A 20027-nucleotide genomic window follows, 5' to 3' on the forward strand; every position below is an offset into this window, starting at 1 on the left:
TCCTTCCAGCTGGCACACTTTACATTGAATTTTCAATCCTGTATGTTCCTGTACGCACTCCAGGGAGATTGATTTGGGAGTTTGTTACAGACATCTCCTGGAGTGATCTGCACAGTATCTTGTACTCTCTTGGTGCAAAATACAATGATAACACTAATAGGAAATAATGCACCAACAGTCCTTGTCCCCACCCCCCACCCCCAAGAAAAATACTCAGGAAATTGAAATAATAAATGGCATTTAATCATGGGGGCAGGGTTTGACTTCAACCAAAGAGAAGGGGGTTATTACAACCATGTTTCATCTCCAAGGCTCCTGTTTTATTTTCTTGCTTGTTCTCTGACTAGTGTGATGCTTCACCTTTCTCTGTTAACCTTGTTTCTTTTCTCCCTTGACTTTATCATGCATAAGCACTTACTCATGAAAATACTTCTCTTGAGCTCAAGGGTGCTAGCCAACAGGAGAATCTTACCACACACTTCTGCTCATCCCTACATCTTTTTCTCATCTCCAGTTCCTGAACCCTACTCTGGAGTATGGAGGCTTTGGCAACATCGGGATACTGCCTTAAATCACTACACAAAACCTTCCCAATTTTTGCTTATGTCTTTGTACTAATATTCAGGGAAATGTGTGTGTGTGTTTAATTGAAAGTATCCCTTGATTGCTGTTCAGATGTCATTGGAAAAAACTTGTTTCCTTATATCCTTGTTAGTGACAATGTCTGCATTTTCTCTTCTTTAAAAGGATAATTAGGTGGCAATGCAATTAATCTATCACTTCTTGAGAGAAGAGCATGTCACTGAGATAAAATTGAGAACTAATCAATTTACTTCCTGCTTTAAGGATTCACTGTCTTTTATCTGATTAATTGTTCATGATCTGAACAAAAATGATATTTTAAGGGTGGTTTGCAAATACTTTTTGAAAACAAAGGTATATACCATGTAGAAGATTTTTATATTCTGACCCAATCCACATTAGGTATTTCAAATAGTAATATGTGAATTTGGGGTTGGTAGACTGGATTCAGACTAAAATATATATTTTATTTGAACAACTGAATTCATAGTGGTGGTAACATCACTACACTATCTCTTCCTCCCGATGACTATACCTGTTTTGTCTTTGCTTTTCAATCATTCATTCTTCATATCCTGTACAACCAGAGTGCAATTATGTGTTATATTAATGTCTTTCCAGTCATGGAGGTGCAGTGATGGGGAAAGATTCAACAAGTTTTGAATGATTTGCAGGTGCTGAAGCCACTTCTTTTTTGGCAGAGGGTGGAGAGGAGGCTGCAATTCTTGTTTACTATAATATTCTTGTTCTGGCATTCACCTTAGCAAAAATGCAGTGCTAGAGGTTTTTTAAAACTAGGACATTTTCTAATTGTTTCAGAAATTGATAGTATTGCTCAGTGAGGCTTCCATATAAATGTGAATAAGATTGCAGCCTAGATATTATAACTCTTAAGTCTGAAGTGTAAAAAAAAAATATTTCATGGAATATTGATATGATACAGTCCAAGGCCAAGACTGGGCATTTAACCAATTGCTGAGAAAGTTGTCTTGTCCAAATAAAACTTGATGACTCCAAGGGATGCTAAGCATCTTGTTAAACTGGCTAGTGCCATGATATTGGTTCCCCTTTAAACAATAAATTTCAGATTTTCTTGATTTAGCAACTGCAAATGTTTCTGTACTATATGGAGGATCTTGGTCTAATCCATTAGAACAGTTATAACAGAAGAAGAAGAAGAGTTTGGATTTGATAAACCCAAAGGAGTCTCAAAGCAGCTAACATTCTCCTTTCCCTTCCTCCCTCACAACAAACACTCTGTGAGGTGAGTGGGGCTGAGAGACTTCAGAGAAGTGTGACTAGCCCAAGGTCACCCAGCAGCTGCATGTGGAGGAGCAGAGACACGAACCCGGTTCACCAGATTAAGAGTCTACCACTCTTAACCACTACACCACACTGGCTCACAGTCTTCTATCTCCCTGCTCAGTCAAAGCAGCAGATAATTCTTAAGTTATTTGATGTCCAGTGCCTAAGTCTTTTCCTTTAGTTGACCCATAGCTTCTCCCAGCAATTCCCAGTAACTCTCCTTTCTTTACCAGTGCTTAGCATTTATTTTCTCTCTACTCAGCACACACAAGACACCCCAGCTATTTCAGTTTGGATTGAATTCTGTCATCGCATCCCGCCGATCAAAATCAGGACTCTCATTTTTTTGGTTCCAGGCTCTTGCATGAGAACAAAAATTGAGTGTTTTTTGGTTCGGCACTCTGGCGCATGCCAGCTGGACCAAAAAAGGGAACACCCTGGGATCCAATCAGAAGCTAGGGTGGCTTCTGTAAATCTAGGATGTTCCACTTAAATTGGGATGGTTGAACAGGACGCCACATTAGTTTGTGCTATTGTCCAACAGGATGAAGCAAGATGTCTACTGACTGAGAAATTTGAGTTTACCAGCTTCTGTTGCTGGTTTGGCAGATTGAAAGCATGACAGTTTAACTGTCACTCAGGCCTGTTGCTGGCCCACCACTGATAAACCATCTCCACAACTCTCAGCAGATACTCATAGCCATTTAGAGGCACTATATTCAGTTATGTATAAAACCCTTTAAACATTTCAAAATTTACCTCTTAAAAAAACATGATTTCACGACAAATAACATTGCAGTAATACTATAAAAATCCCTTTTTTTGAAAGTTAGTTTTATTTGTTTGTTTAGAGCAGCGTTTCCCAAACTTATGTCTCCAGCTGTTTTTGGACTACAGTTCCCATCATCCCTGACCACTGGTCCTGCAAGCTAGGGATGGTGGGAGTTGTAGTCCAAAAACAGCTGGAGACACAAGTTTGGGAAACACTCATTTAGAGCATTTGTTCCTCCGTTGTTCAGCAAAAAAGGCCCCCAGAGTGGCTTACACAAAATCAATTAAGCCAAGACAGAAATGAAAAGACATGGCACTAAGGGGAAAGAGACAGGGGGAGAGAAGAAAAAATAAAACTTGATTACTTGCATCATTGTTTTTATAATGACCAACTGGGACAGTTCAAATATAGGAGGTTGGACTAGGAATAGGCAGTATAAGACTTATGAGCCTATTGAGTCTGCTAACTTTTCCTTTGCTTGTGTAGGAATGACTTTTCTGTGGGCTAAATGGAGCAGTGGGTTTTTAGGAGCAATATGAGCTAGATATGTGCTGTGTTTTGTTGCTTGCTCCTCATCTAATCCATGCTATTATAACATTTTAAAATGCCAGATAATAGTTAACATATGAATAACAAAGGGTTAACATTAGGAAGCCGGGACTGAAAACTATGTTTGTATAGTCGACAAATGTGGTTTTCGTTGTGTCCTTGAAATATTTATCATGCTTTATTGACAACCTATTATTTTCCTGTCAGGTGCTTCAACATTTTAAGTACTTTTTGAGATCCTCTGGCAGGGTTGTCACAGAAGAAACAGTCGTCTTCTTTTTTTCAATTCACTTTTGGAACACATTAGACCTTGTTTTAAATTTGCTTCCCTTCAATAACTTGTCAAATGACTGCTTCATACAGCAATTACAAGTAAACTACAAGGTTCTTTGGAAGGAAGGGCAATCGTAGCATCAGCAGACTTTGTAGGGTTTCCTATGAGAATGGGAAGAAAATAATTTCTGAGTTTGTGTGCAAAATGCTTTAGGAGTTCATTTCTTCTTTTTTACCTAGTTTTTCCCCACAGGCCAGAGTTACATCTCACAATAAGCCAGGGTTTCCATCTTATTGCCATTTACTTTGAATAAGCAATGCTCTAAACACATGGCCTGATTGCTCCTCCAAGGCAAGCAATAGGAAAAAAACCTGTGAAGTCACAATTAAGCTTGGATTTTCATGACATCCAAATATGAGGTCCTGGTTTGTTGCTTCCAAACAAGACAGGGTTCCTAAGTCATCACTAAAGTATGGCTTAAGGATGGTTAGTAATTCAGGCTTGTTAGGGAGAAACAAGCCAAGATCCCAAGTTGGGCTGTCATGACAAGCGAAACATAGATGTGGTTTCCTGGTTTGTTTCTTCCATTGCTCCAGGAGAGGAGCGAGGTGGGTGGGTTGGGGCTGTGGGTACTGGCATACGGTAAGGCTGCAATTTATACTCATTTAACTTGTGCACATTCAGCTTTATACGCTTGGCGAAAATATTTCTAAAAATTAAAAACGGGGTGGAAAGGGGGAGGGTGTCTAGAAAAAATAACTTTCCACCCACCATTGAATACAATGTGCTTTGATTATAAGTGATTTTGGCTTTAGGTACCCCAGAACGTAACCCCCACATAAGTTGGGAGCTTACTGTACTATTCACTCAATGTAAACCACAGTAAACTATCGATTGTGGCTTATTGCGACATGTGAACACAAGCTATTCTCTTAGTTTTAATAATACATGTCATATGGTTGTCAGTATACTTTATGCGCATTTTCTCTGAAATTCTTACAATACATTTATTCTTGTAAATCAACCAGGATATATTATCCCTCGTATTAAGGGGGGAACTGATGCATAAGAGTTACCACCTAATAAATTTATGCTGATGTAGACTTTGAACCACAGATCTTCTGACTCACTACACCACTTTTTATTATTGAAAAACATGTGTGAATGAAACAAAACTTACAACTCTTTATTAAAAAATGTATGTTTTTGAAATGGTAATGGTAGAATTCTATATGAAGATATGCTGATGGGGGTTGGCGAGAACAGATGAAATAGAGATGAATGAACTTCCTTCCACTCATATTGTATCTATACTACTAATTGTAAACCTCATCCATGAATGATAAACATTTGTTTTATTGATAATTCTAAGTTGGCTCATAATGCTTTGGCAATGCACATTCTTAGAATGCTGCTTTTAGAACTGTACTGTGAAGGCAGACAGACTACTTTAACTTTTCAAAATCTGTCATGCAATATTAATTGTTGCATTGAAAGGGGATGCAAGTTTCTTTAAAATCATTGTTGTGTTTGGCCAGACTTTAAAACTAGTTGGTTGGCTTGTTTAGAAAGGAATGTTTTATCCACCCACCCACCCAATTTGGTCACAGGAAGCCACTAAAATATTTGATTTTTGTAAATATCACTCTGCGCCTTTGCATGAAGCTTGCCCTACCCTACATGACTTTGCCAGGGCCCCATTGATTAGATTGCTGGACTGAAGGTGGGGCTGGGCCAATGCTCAATAAATTATAGTGCCATTTTTAAGAAAGTGAGTTGATTTCAAATTATCAGGAAGGATGGATAGTTTCTCAGACCAAGTAAGTTATTAAAACAATCGAGTTCTGAGCATGAATCTAATAACAGCTTATGGCATTGCTAGTCTGGTCTTATAAGTGCTAATGTGCAGGGGCAAAAGCAGGGCATCAACACAAAATATCAACATAACCAAATAAGCAACAGCTATACCATAACAGGGGAGACACGGGTGGCGTTGTGGGTTAAGCCACAGAGCCTAGGACTTGCCGATCAGAAGGTCGGCGGTTCGAATCTCCGGAACGGGGTTAGCTTCTGTTGCTCGGTCCCTGCTCCTGCCAACCTAGCAGTTCGAAAGCATGTCAAAAGTGCAAGTAGGTAAATAGGTACCACTCCAGCGGGAAGGTAAACAGTGTTTCCGTGTGCTGCTCTGGTTCACCAGAAGTGGCTTAGTCATGCTGGCCATGTGACGCAGAAGCTGTACGCCGGCTCCCTCAGCCAATAAAGCGCAATGAGTGCCGCAACCCCAGAGTCGGTCACGACTGGACCTAATGGTCACAGGTCCCTTTACCTTTTTATATCATAACAGTCAACACTGTTCCTGTGATGGTGTCAAACTATGCTTTCCCAACCTGCGTAGAATATTAAGCTCCTACAGGTGCCTCCGAATTCCTGTAAATATATAGGCTGCCAATGTGGGATTATGCTTTAGGAAAAAAATATGACATGACAAATTTATCTGTCTTTAAGATGGCACAAGACTGCCTTATTGTAAGGGAGGCAGTTGGTTTGGTTTCTACTGATTCAGCCTAAAGACCCACCACACCATTTGGGATTGATAATTCAAGTGAATTTTGGGAAGTGTCTTCTATTGCAAGGTTGCAGGCTATTCTGCTTGTTATTTATATCCATTACTAGGTGGCAATTTTGTTCAGTGCTCTTCAACACCTCCACTTCAAGGGTTTGTGAGAATGAAAACTATCATTTTTAAAATTGAATTCGGTTCTTCAGTGTCCAAACAGTCCCTTGCCATGATTTTCCAGATTTCTGTGTTAAGCACCATCAAAGACACTCTACTTCCAATACTGACATTATCAATCTTGCCCAGATAACTCAGGGTGTTGACTAGCCTATAAACACTGTAAGTAAACATTTCATTTCCAACACAGAGATTTTCACTATGTATCAAAATGTGGTAAAGTAAACCTGAATCAGGAATTGCGCTTTCAAAAGCAAAATGTTTGTGACAAAATAATAATAATAATAATAATAATAATAATAATAATAATAATAATAATAATGGAGAATCAGTGATAACAATTAAAGGAATTTGGGTCAGAATCTGAAATACCAAAAAAGATCAAGAATTAATTGTTGTGAGCCTGCATGATGCCTGAGTCCCTTCTAATCCCTTGGGTCCTGGATCCAGCAAGGGTTAAAATCTAATGGAGGAATCTATTATTGAATTAGCCACGCAAGGGTCTTTATTACCACCTAAGTATGATTATTGGTATAACAAAGTAGTTTGCTCTGGCTGGTAGTGAGGAAGACAAAAGCCAGAGATGTGTGTGATGAGCTGGGTGAAATCTCTGGAATCTCTTACTGCTCAGGCAGTGCCGGATTTAGTATAAGCTAAACAAGCTATAGCTTAGGGCCCCACTCTCTTGGCCCCCCCAAAAAAAAATTTAAAGGAAAAAACCTGGATGTACATTTCCAATTGTATTTCAGTTCAACAATTACTTTGATAAAATATGTATTTTGTTATGTGCAAGTGGCTTTAGATACCTATTAGGTCCATAAATTACCATATAGCATATATAGTATTCAACACAAAAAAACCACGACAATTTGTTGTTAACAAAAGACAGCTCCAGTAGCTTAGGGCCTCATCAAACCTCAATCTGGCACTGCTCAGGGTCTGAGGTGGTGTACAACAGTATTAATATTTGTTTTGGTATTTTGGATCCAGATTTCTAGTTTAACTGTATTTAGGCATCACCACTTCTCCATATCTTTACCACAGCCATTTTACCATGAAAAATTTCAATTCCTAGTTTATAGTTACAGTACTATTTAAATTCTTGGAGGGTTTTTTTATCCACATTTGCAAACCTAGGCTAGTTTTAATCATTCCAGTTACAAAGCCATAATTGAAATAGATTTGCATTCCCCCTTCCCTTTGCTCCAGCTAAAAGTAAATAATTAGGGCATGACTGACTGCTTTTTTAGTTTACCTTTTTGTTAAAACGGATAAAGGTTATTTTCATGTGCAGTCGTTGCTGGCTGATCACTCTGTTCCATGTCAGAGGAAGGCTTGAATAATCTCTTTGAAGGCAGCATTGAGGCAGAGAATTAGCATTCTTTCCAGCTGTACTCCACTGCACTCAGGTTGGTTACTCGTTTGCCATTGCAGAGTTTTCATTAGATCAGCTGAAAAGATGCATGTCCCCCCCTTGGAATACAAAATTAGATGCGAAGAAAAGAAAACAGAGCCAACAAATAAGTGTGGAATAATGTGTATCAATTAACCATGAAAACATCTATATTGTAAATTTTCGAAATGTGCATGCTGCTTTGTTTGCGAAAGCATTTTATAAATACGGGGGCTGCCCCGAACAAAGATTGGCTTGTAAAGTTAAATTGCTATTTGGCTTATAAAAGGCACAGTAATTAAGAGAGTGTTAGAACTAAAAGGCATAGGTAAATTGCTTAAACCCTGCACACTTCATTCTGTTGTAGAGGTATCTGATCATTGTATTTTGATTTAAAATAATAATAATACTGTGTACATGTGGCAGAAGATCTTCAGATCACCTCCAGACTGGATTATTGTAACTCGATCTACGTGGGGCTGCCCTTGAGACTGACCCAGAAACTCCAGCGGGTGCAGAATGCTGCAGCGAGACTCCTTACGGGGTCCTCGCTGCGAGATCACATTCACCCAGTGCTATACCAGCTGCACTGGCTACCGGTGGAGTACAGGATCAGGTTTAAGGTGCTGGTTTTAACCTTTACAGCCCTATACGGCCTAGGACCCTCATACCTATGGGACCGCCTCTCCTGGTATGTCCCACAGAGAAACTTACAGTCTTCAAATAAAAACATCTTGAAGGTCCCAGGCCACAGAGAGGTTAGGCTGGCCTCAACTAGAGCCAGGGCTTTTTCGGCTGTGGCTCCAATCTGGTGGAACACTCTGTCACAAGAGACTAGGGCCCTGTGGGACTTGACATCTTTCCGCAGGGCCTGCAAGACAGAGCTGTTCCACCAGGCCTTTGGCCAGGGCACAGCCTGACTCCCTCCTTCGGCAATCTTCGCGGAGCTCTGGCCCAATGGTTGCCATTGGCTTGATTTGAATTAATTTTAGAATGAATGATTTTAGAGTGTTGTGTTGTGTTGTACTGTTTTATTGTTGTTAGCAGCCCTGAGCCCGGCTTCGGCTGGGGAGGGTGGGATATAAATAAAATTTATTATTATTATTCAGATAACAATATAAGTTTCTGGATGTGATCTACCTTGGGTGGATTCCTTCCCCCACCCCACCCCCACCCCAAGCTCTCACTTCCAGTCTCAGCTGCCCCACAATATAGAGCAGGCATAGGCAAACTCGGCCCTCCAGATGTTTTTGGACTACACCTCCCATCATCCCTAGCTAACAGGACCAGTGGTCAGGGATGATGGGAGTTGTAGTCCCAAAACATCTGGAGGGCTGGGTTTGCCTATGCCTGATATAGAGGCACCTTCTGGTAGGTGGCATTTCATGAAAGGAGTCTGGGTAAGAAGGGAAAATTGGTAACCTGCTCCCCCTCTCCCATATATGTGTGTGTGTAAATATATATGCACAGTATACACAAATACACAACACACAGTCCTCCTGGGATCCCATCTTCCCCCCAGATTCTAATGCTGTGCTCTTGTCTATCTCTGTGTGAACTGACCCCTGTTCACTAACTCTATGGGGCTAAGGACCCTACAGCCCCCTCCCCCCACATGTCCACTGGGTCGGAGCTCAGCTCCCTCAATCGCACAGGAGACCTGGGGGGAAGTCGCCCCAGGTGGCATGGATCATCGTGGCCTGATGGATGAATGTCGCATTTGGGAGGAGGCCTGGTTGGCCTTTCCCAATGCGACAGTCATCACACATGCAATGCATGATACACATGACATTACACGCATGCACATTGCACATGTAACATCGGCTTCCACCCCAATGTCAGGCGCAACTCGGCACCTCTGCCCCTGGTGTACCTTGTCAGATATCTTATGCTGGACCTGGGAATGATTGTTTTTCACTGCTTTCCATTGTTCCTGGTTCATCTGTAAGCCACCATGTTGGAGAAAATAAATATATAATTTTAATAAAATAAATAACAGGAAGCAGACCGACAAGCATGCTTTCTCCAGTCCCTTTTGTTTAGGAGCCGATTTGAGGTCTTGCTGGTTTGCAAAGCTTTGAGGAGCCACGGAAGGATTACAGGATGCTCCCTTCAGTAGCTGAGGAGAACCATTAATTCAACACACACAAAAATGGACAGAGACCATTGTAGAGACCTACTGTACTTATCCATCTGGAAAGGCCTGTTGGAGCAATAAATCTTCATTTGGGAAAGGAAGGAGGCAGGTGGAAGTTTGTTTCCTACGCTAAGGAAAGAAGGAAAGTTTGGAACTCATTTTGAAGGGCATTTTTTAAAGGTGTAACAACCTTACTTTGCCACAAATTTTGTCATTTTAAATCTTTGCTTTGGTTATCTCACCAAAGGGTACTTGCCCCAAACTTGGATCTTGGCATCCAGGAATTCTCCTAGATACAGTGTTTGTGTTTGCACCAACAACCTGGAGCAATGGTGGCAAGAAAGCAAGTGGAAAATTAGATTACATATCAACTTCTATAAGTGGTATAATTCAGTATAGCAGTTATGTTTAGGATGTAACATAAACAGAATAACCTCTTTAAAATATCATAATTCATTCTGCCACATTTAGAATACTGTGTTTACTTTCCATGTCTAGGGATGCTGACAGCCATGCCAGAAACATGTATCTTAAATATAGCTATAATATGCTTAGGCATATTATAAGCATTTATAAACATGCATTTTGTCAACAGATGTTTGTGACATGAACTGATTTTTAGCTTTGTGCAACTGTTTCTATAACTTTCATTCTGCAGTAGATCAAATTATACTTTTATTACAAGATCGAGGAAAAAGGAGTTTGAGTATTACTTAAATCACTTACAGAGTTGGACCCAGAACTTTTGCAATAGGCAAGCAGAACTTTGAGGTAAAAGCAGTTAGTTTCACTGTTGTAGCAGAAGTGACTGTGCCTGAGCCCAACAAGTCAACAAAGGTTTTAAACAGGGTTCTCCATAATCTACATAAACTACCTAATCTAACCTGCAATATGGATCCCCATTTGACCTGTGAATTTGTTTTCTCCTAACAGTCACAAAATATCTATTTGCTAACATTTGCACACACATTTTCTTGTGTTTGCAGGCAGTTTGAAAGTGGGGGAAAACATGAAGGCTCCCTAGAGCTCTTATGACAGCCAAGGAATTGATTTATCTTGGCTTAATTCTTTAATAGACACTTCCCGTCAAAATATGCTCTCCCACGATCTTCTGGCCTTCAGCAGAGATATATAAGCTGGATCAACGTTTCAGAAAATAAAGGTATCTTTAAGAGGTTTAATTAAATCAAAGTTTACTGATAAGCTTTGCAGAAATGGAGTTCCAAGTCTTCCTTTCTCATGCAAACTAGTTTCTTATTAAGCATTTATCTAGTAGCAAATCCAAAAGGAGATATTTATTTAAATTTCTTCCATTTGATGCAAAATCAAAAGGTAATAAAGATGTGTAGCTTGTTTCCTGCACTGTGGTGTTAATAGCCATTAATATGAATTTTCTCTTCCTGCGCAGTGTTCTTAATCTGAGCCAATTTGGCAATGACTTTCTTTTGATAACTGTGAATATGAACAAGCATTGCTTAGGACTTGCAGCTGATTGAAATGCTATGCAACATCTAAACACATTGATAGGCCTGTTTCATAAACCTAACTAGGGGGAAATGTTTTTTTTCTTGCATACAGGCCAGATATCCAAAGCACATTTGTTAGAGTAAACATCATCCAATTGTGTTGTTGTGCTCAGCAATTCTGTTGAGTTTTCCATAGTAACCAAAACCTTTTCTTTGACCTGGTGATTCCTCCACAGGTTTGTAGTGTCAAAAGCAAATTCAAGTGGCTTGAGTTAACTGTGGGGTGTTTTTGTTTTTTAGTTTTGCTTCTTCTATTAGTGCATTTGCTTGCTTCAACTTTAATGAACCTGAAATAACAATATCTTTTTTTAAAATAAAAAACTCTGTTCTCTGTTAGTAATATAAGTTACAGTCTCCACTTTACCTATAAACATGTGTTTAAAAGGCTGGGGGGGGGGGATGAATGCATCTCACACTGGCTAACTACCTTGAGTACAGTAAATTGGTTCATGGGTGCCATTGCAGTGTCTAATTTTATAATTCAATAGCCGTAATCAGTTTGAGATCATATGGGGGGAAAGGCTGCATTTCCTAAAATAATAGTTCAGGCAAATGCTTCCTGTAAAATCACACTTTCACTCTCATGTGTTCTCAGATCTACCCAGTCAGTTTTCCATTTGCGTGGACAGGCGGAGTCCCCAGATCCCGAGCGGTCCCCCCCGTCATGTGAAATAATGACTCAAGACAAGGTGCTATGGGATTAAATTGGCCACAACTTTATTAAATTTCAAATGTGGGTAGACCTTGGCTCAGGCGTTGGGCGTTCTCCCTCCCCAGTCCCCAGCCGGGGACCTAGGGAGCTTCAGGGTTATCCAGTGTGTGTGGGGGGGATGGGCCGGCTCTGGAGAACATATGTTCAAGCAGAGATAGCCGCCCCTGTTACGCCGCCGCCACAGGGGAGAGCAATGACTACCTTTCGGCGTACGGTCAAAGCCTCCCTTCAGAAACCCCTTTAACGGGGAACCCTGGTATCGCCGCCGCAAAGAGGAAGATGAACTAAAGGATTCCACCCAAGGCCTGATACCGCCAAAGTTGTGACTTTTTGCTACGGGAAAGGCAAAACCTGCCAATGTAGGGAAATTCCTTTCTGGCCCTTTAACAGCGACCTTAACGTAGTAGCGCCCGCATACCTGTGAAGGAAAAGTTAACCTGCAAAACCTGTGAAGAAAAGTTAACCTGCGAAGTAAGACATTAACTGAGGGTGGGTAGGGTGGGAGAAGCTCTGGAGCCAAGTGAGGATTCCCAGGTAAGATCCTCCCTCTATTGTGTGGGCAGGTAATCCCTCCCCTACCTGGCCTGATCTCCTTGGCAACACTTCCCCCAGGTGGGATTGGACAACTGACTGGGGTAGGCGGAGACCTCCAGGTATCCCACCTGAGGGAAGGCAAAGCCAAGCCTATGCTGATGGAGCCGCTCCAGATCCAGGGGCTGCGTGCGTCCACGCAAAGGGCGCCCCCCATTTTATGCGGGGAGCGGTCATTCCTCACACTAGCCAGCCAGAATAGCCAGTGGTGAAGATGGAGCTGTGTCTGAAATGCACAGAAGATGCATAGCCTCCAATTGCCACGAAAATTGCCAGGAGCTTCACGAAAACACTTAAAAGTATCATTTTGCCATGCGAATTCTGGAATTCCCAATTGTAAGCCTTTCCTTCCCCTCCCACTCAAAAAACAATCGAAATTCTCTCCACCTTTTCATCCATTGCTTCTTCCATCGCCTGGCCAGGGAAAGAGAGAAGCAGCAACCTACTTCGTGTTCTTGTTTGCTCAGCAACATTGCACACAACAGGGAGTGTCTGCTTTGCATCCAAATTTCTTAGGTCCCTGCCCAGTTTATTTGCATTGCTGCCTTACCTTTTGTTGCCAGTTTCATTTGGGGACCTGAAGTGCCACTGAGCCACTGCCACCTGTGTGTTTAGTGGGCGTTTCCTCTTTGGTGCCTGCTTTGAGAGACATGCAGAGAGATCTGATCCTGGAGCTTGACTTTCTCTATGGCTTAAAATAAACAAGACTAGATTCCTAGAGAGGAAGGGGATTTGGAGAAATGGGGAAGGGGTCCTCTGGAGCAAACACACTTCCCTCCAAAGCCCCTTCCTTCCTGCATGTGGATGCAGAAAAGGCATTTATTTCTCCCATGAGCTGAACTGGTGGCGTCTCCCTGTTTTGTGCATTTGGGTGTCCTAGGGCAGCTGGGGGTGGGGGGAAGCCGAGGTTTGTGTGTCTGTGCAGCTGATCCACCCAGGATTCACCAAAGCACCAGGATTCTGCAGTTGCTTACACATTCCTAATTTGCTCAAAAGTTTTAAACCAGGCTTCCTCAACCTCAGCCCTCCAGGTGTTTTTGGCCTACAACTCCCATGATCCCTAGCTAGCAGGACCAGTGGTCAGGGATGATGGGAATTGTAGTCTCAAAACATCTGGAAGGCCGAGGTTGAGGAAGCCTGTTTTAAACACTAAAAAAAGGAGGTTTTGTATCCCCAAACTCAAAAGTTTATATTTCCCTGTACCCCAAAATAAACACTGGGATGCCCCATATCATACACCTGCACAACCAGCAATAATGGTTGTTCAGAGTTATCATGCTTCCAAAATACTCATAAATGCATGAGTCTCCAGACACACACATAGTTAGTTGCATTAATTGATATGGGCTTTTCATTTTTCCTCAGGCTTTCCTAAATACCATACATAAATTCAAAGATTTCTGTGTTTCAAATTCTGTGGTTTTGTATGATTCCTCTAATAGCTTTTGTACTTGACCATGGGGAAATGTTCAAGCAGTGATACTGATGTATAATAGAACGTCCCTTTTATCATCTGAAGAATATTAGAGAGTATATGATATGCTGGAAGAGACAGATCCCCAGTTAGCTACTTCGGGCACTGGTTTTTATGCCCAGGGATCTGATTTAGTATAAGTCAGCTTCCTGTTTTTCCATATTTATATGATTCTGCAGAATACAAAAAAGGGAGAATATGCGTCCTGTCATGGACATTAATTAAACTTACTAGTCTATAACTATAGGTCATTGAAAACCTGGAAATTGACTGGAGGGTTCCAGATGGAGAAAGTAGAATAGCACTGTTTAAGAGACAGAGTCTGATTAGACAGCCAGGCAGTTTTTGAGATGCTCATCGGTACTTATGAAGAAACCCTGAAAAACAAAAACAAAGGACAAGTCTGAGAAAGACTGAATCTGGAAGTACCATCAGCCAGAGGCGTAGTGAGAGTTCAGAGAGGACCTGGGAACTGAGAAATCCTAGTGGTGGCTGGTATTTTTTTCTTCTTCAAAGGAGGGAGTCAGTGCTTGAAAGCTAAAATCACTGATGTCAGACGCTAAGAAGGTTTACAAAGAGGGGTGAAAGATTCCTGGAGCAGTTATTTGGGATGAGCAGAGGCCAGTGTGCTAGTGATTGGCAGTTGATTTGAAGAAACACTGCATTCCTGACCAAAGATAAGAACTATTGTAAAAGACCTGGTAAAGTCTGAAAGGCAACTGTGGGGAAGAGAAGCTGACCAGAGAGAAGAACCATAGAATCATAGATTTTTAGACTGGAAGAGACCCCAAGGGTGTAGTCCAGCTCCTTGCGTTACAGGAATCCTGCCCACAGCTATCCCTGGTTGGGCTCCAACCACCACCCTTCTAGTTAACAGCTAGATGCACTGGTCCATTGTGCCACAAGAAAGTGAATACTTCAAGTGAATAATTTATTTTGAGTTCACATCCTAATCTCCTGGTCCGCCTTGTCCCGCACCTATACCCAGCAACTAAATGAGAAAGCTATATAAATGTATTATTTATTTGAATCCTAATGGTGGCAGCAGGAAGATAAAAAGGGATTGTGATAGCAGGTACTTTTAATGTATGGTGTTTCTGGCAGGGATCCTGTATATAATATACTGGCAGAAGTAGTGATTTATTTCAGAATGCATAAACCACTCTACATGCAATATTACTCACACAGTGTACAGAAATAAAATATAAAACCTAATAGCAATCAATAACAATATTAAGACTATAAAAACCAGGAAGAATGAACTACAGAAATATAATAGTCCAATTTGGGAAGACTTGGTAGAAGAGAAAGATTTTCAGCAAGCATCAAAAACATAACAATGCGTGGATTTGCTTCACTTCTATGGGTAGAGAATTCTAGAAAACTCATGTCACAACACTGAAAAGACATGTCCAAGTCACAGCATGCTTTACAGCAGGGGTTTGTGGCATCATCAACAGATTTTCATCCTCTGTCCAGGTGAATGCTATGTAAGTCATGGTCCAACACTTGCAAAACCTCATCTGATTTAGAGACAGAGATAGAGAAGGAGACCTGAGTATCATTGGCATATTGATGGCCCCACACACCAAAACTTCAGTTGACTTCCTCCAGTAGCTTCATAGATGTTGGGGAAACAGAATGGAACCCTGTAGGACACCACAGCCCAAAAAGCCATTTGTCGAAGTAGAAATCATCCAACAACACCTTCTGGTACCATTCTCTCAAACAGGAGTGAAATCACCACAACACTGTATTTCTCACTTGCAACCCTCTGAGCTGCTCCGGGAGGTAACCAGGTTGATGGTATCAAAAGCCATTGAGAGATCAAGGAGAATCAACAGGGACCAACTCCCTCCATCCCTGTGAGATAGCTGCAGACAATCTGTTTCTTCCAAGCATATCAAAAGTTAATCAGACACCAGATATTTGCTATCAAGGAGAAAATATGACTTTCAGAACATGTAACAGAACACATTTCAGGTGATTTTTTCTATGATGATTTGCTTCTAGGGAGGAAATATTTTATTTTACTTCATTTGCAAACTATTTGAATTATCAGTTGAAAATATTTTGGTACTTTAATGTCGCAATGTATATTTGCAGGAAACACTTAGCATCAGCAGCAAATTGACTTAATGAAGATTTAATTTACAATCATTACATGAAAGAAATAACATACGGTGCTTTGTGGGTTTTGCTCTATCCAGTGTTTTAGGAGTGTGGTTGGGTTTGGATGGGTCCCAAGGCAGAGTTTCAATTATAATAGGAGATCCATCTTTGATGTGAAACAGATACCATGCTTGGAGGATCCAGGAAGGCCTAATTTTCTGCCCCCCTGTATGTTTTTAGGAGGAATGGGAGGTGTTTAATGTTTCTGTTGCTAAACCTTTTAAGCAAAGTTGTGGCCATAATTTAACCGGCTGTGGTCACTAGGAGACATGTGTGGGAACAAAATGATTGCCATTAATTTTGATGCTGCTTTCTGGTTTATGCCATGAGAGAGATATTTATCCCTTGCTTCATGGGATAGGACAACGAATGATCCAAGATGACTCATTTCCGGACGATGAGCTTTAACTATTGGTTGGCTAGCAGAGCTAGAGCTATGAGCTCTGGATGTAGCTTCAATAATATTGTATTGATTTCCTGCCATGAGCAAATCACAGAGAAGAGAGTGGAGAAGAAAATAAATTTTGAGAGTTTGAAATAATGGCACTGGGATGGAATTATACAATAGATTCTGACTTCTGTACTCTCTCTTCATCCATTTCCAGATAGCTGCAACAGACAAAGAACTTTTAGGCTGCAACATCTGAGGACCATTTGGTAAGTCAGGATTGTGTTAAGTTCATAGACCTTGTTTTTCTCTCTGTGCTGCTGCTACTTGTTGCTGTTATACCATTATTAGCAGTACCATCATCCTTCCATCTTTTAAGATACATATCCTTCTAAAGTGACAGACAAGTAAAATCAATATGCATTAATAAAATCAGAATGAACAATATAAAAATATAGCAAGCCATCAGACCAGTCAGTGGTAGATGGTCCAATGTAGGAGAGAAAACAGTCCAGCTCAAAGGTACTTCACCTGCTTTCCTCTTTCTCCTGGAATTCTTCATGTATTGTTGTTATAATTAACAATACATGAATAAAAAGTGCCTAAAATGCTTTGAAGACAAAAAGTAAAATGAATGGGTCCCTATCCATAAGCACTAATCAACACAATGAAAATTCAAAGCATAGGGAGAGAAGATGAAAACAAATTCTGTGGCATGAAGTTGCAAATAAGGTTGCATAATTACTAAGTGGAATTAGATAGATGGGCAAGAGAAGAATGAAATAGCAGCTAGCTCTTGACAGTATAAATCTGGTTTAGATGTAATCTTAAACTTTGACCTTGGGCTTTTGCTTCCCTCCCACCCCATCTTCCGCTGGAATAGCCACATGGAAGAGAACAAAACTCCACAAACCATGGCATGAAGGTGGCTTGTTTCACTAACCATGGTTAAGACCAGTCCTTTTTTCTGAGGGTTCTCAAGGGTACTCAGTACCAGTACTCCCCCCATGTTAAAAGTATGGCACTTACTGTAACAACTTCATGGTGAGTACCAGGACCTTTTCTTTCTTTTAAAAAAACCACTGGTTAAGACTAAGCACAATTTGTCCTGGTTTGGACACAACAGTAAACAGCAGTTAGTTAAAAATGGAAGTGAAATCTTCCAGTTTCCTTGCAGCAGCACTATGGGTGGAAAGGGAAATGGAAGAGACAAATTCTAGGTTCATTGATGCAACACCAAGTCAATACAGCTGAACACAGCCATAGCGTATTGAATATCAAGTAACAGCTATCCATCCACATATTGTGCCCGCCCAGAATTTTACTGTGTGAAGTTTAGGCTGTTAATTTTATTAGTCCATATTGCCTCATTTACTTCTTCCCCTGAGTCACAACATCTGAATCGGGAGTTGAAGAGACTGTTCTGTACCTCCAGTTCAGACCTGAATGCAGTGGGTGTTTGATGAGGGTGAGATTTGGTAAAGTCTTTGTGACCAATGATGGATGAGAGGATGGTGTGTGGGTGTGGAAATCATTTTTGTAATGATCTAAATGTTTGAATAGATCAGATAGATAGTTTTAATTCTGTTAATGTTTAATTGTTTTTAATGTTGTTGTTTTCCTGTTTTTAGCTATTTCTGTTTTATTTGTAAGCCACTTACAGCCCCTGTCAGGGAAATGAGCGGGATATAAATAAATATAATAATAATCCTTGCCCATCAAACTTGATAATTTTGTAACAAGTATTTTATAATGCATACCAGAGTCCATTGGGGAGACAGATTTAAAGAAAAATCGTATTCAGTCTTCATTGTAACAGACAGCATTTGTTTAATATTTATGACATGTAAGACATAGAAGAGATCTTTGGTTCTGCTCTTATTGTTGATTCCCACAGCATCAATAATTCTCTTTTAGAGGCTGGCCGGATCCATAGATTTGTTTGTTAAAACAGCTTTAATTCATTTGGAGCCTATCTTAGTGGCATCATACCTTTCTCATCTAATAGCTGGCTTTTTGCTTATGGGACATGAGTTCGTTTCAAAATGGGATACAAGTTGGACTACTTCCATAATGACTAAAATATATTTGAAAGTGTATAAAACCCATGGGTTACTAACAGTATAGTCCATTCTCTGCCTCCAGAGAAAGAACCAAGGCAGGCTAAGGCATAAAGAGTGAGCTCTCTACTAACTCTCCCAGAAGACTGATATATTTCAATTTGAGTACAGGGATGTATCCCCTAATACCTGTGCCTTTATCTTGTAGTTTTTTGATTAATAAATGATGAGGTACCTCTCCAAGGAATTTCATGAACATAGGGATTTCTGAAGCAAAAATTGTGTAACGCACAATAGAAAATGTGTCTCTGTGTGTGTGTGCGTGCGTGACATACTACTACATCTACACTGTATTCTCAATTAGCTCAGGTCTAAGAAGTGTTTTGAAAAATGCAGTTACCTTTATATACAGCTGTATTAAGGATATCCAGCTAAGGAATTCAGTGGCTAAGGAGTTACTTGGAAGTTTGACTGAGCATGTCCAAATCAGACTAAGTTGTTTAGAAAATGAAACGGAACATGGATTTTGATAAAAAAAAAATATGTGAGAGAATTCAGTTTGACTGGAAGTAAAATTCCACATTATCTCTCACATAGCAACTTGAGACAAGATTAGGCAGCTGAATGAGAACGGGTCTCAGGAAACAGGAAAACTACAGAAGTGTGTTGCCAAAGGCCAAGAAGTAGGGTGAAAAGTTCTGCAGTGGGCAGAAATCCTGTTTTCTAGTTGCCACTCTCAGGTAAGGTGCAGTGGGTGGAAACTAGAGAAGGACTTTTTCAATGGTGGCACCCTAGCTGTGTAATGCCCTCAACAGAGAGATTCACCTTGATATCATTTCAGTGCCAGACAAGTAGCAGCTCAAATCTGTTTATATAGGCTATATATTTTACACTGCTTTTATTTTTTATTTAATAGTAAGAATGAAATATACTGTACGCTTGTCTGTCCTTAAAGATGGCTTGTAAACTTCTACTGGTCCAGAATGTGTCTGCCTGAGTACCTTTGGGCGCCAGATGGTCAGATCAGGAATTTATTGTTTTTCCAGCTCCAGGAGCAGTTAAACTGGCAGGAACAAGAAAGAGGGCATCCTCTGTGGTAGCTCTACAGCTTTGCAATCAGGGGTGGATGAAACAGCCTTGATCTGGCCCACTACCAGCAAGTCTATCCCATCCCAACTCCATGTAGAAATTATAGGAAAAATCCTAATAAAAGCTACCTGCTCTTAACAGATTGAAATTTATCTGAAGATCTTACAGGGTAGTCCAAGGGCTTTCCTCATAATATCTTTCTTTTAAACCACCAAATATCCCAGTAACTAGAAAGTGTGGCCCTTACTGTGTTTGTTGAAAACATTTGA

General features: G+C 40.6%; 1 protein-coding gene across 1 annotated transcript in view; it reads left to right on the forward strand.

Moving 5' to 3' along the window:
- Positions 1-20027, forward strand: part of CNTN1 (contactin 1) — a 159023-nt gene that overhangs the window by 28766 nt on the left and 110230 nt on the right. The window contains exon 3 of the mRNA XM_053405202.1: positions 16827-16878. The gene's annotated coding sequence lies outside the window, so the exon portion shown is untranslated. The remainder of the gene's footprint in view (positions 1-16826; positions 16879-20027) is intronic.

The sequence above is a fragment of the Podarcis raffonei genome, chromosome 10 (genome assembly GCF_027172205.1).
Source record: "Podarcis raffonei isolate rPodRaf1 chromosome 10, rPodRaf1.pri, whole genome shotgun sequence".
In the NCBI taxonomy this organism is placed as follows: domain Eukaryota; kingdom Metazoa; phylum Chordata; class Lepidosauria; order Squamata; family Lacertidae; genus Podarcis; species Podarcis raffonei.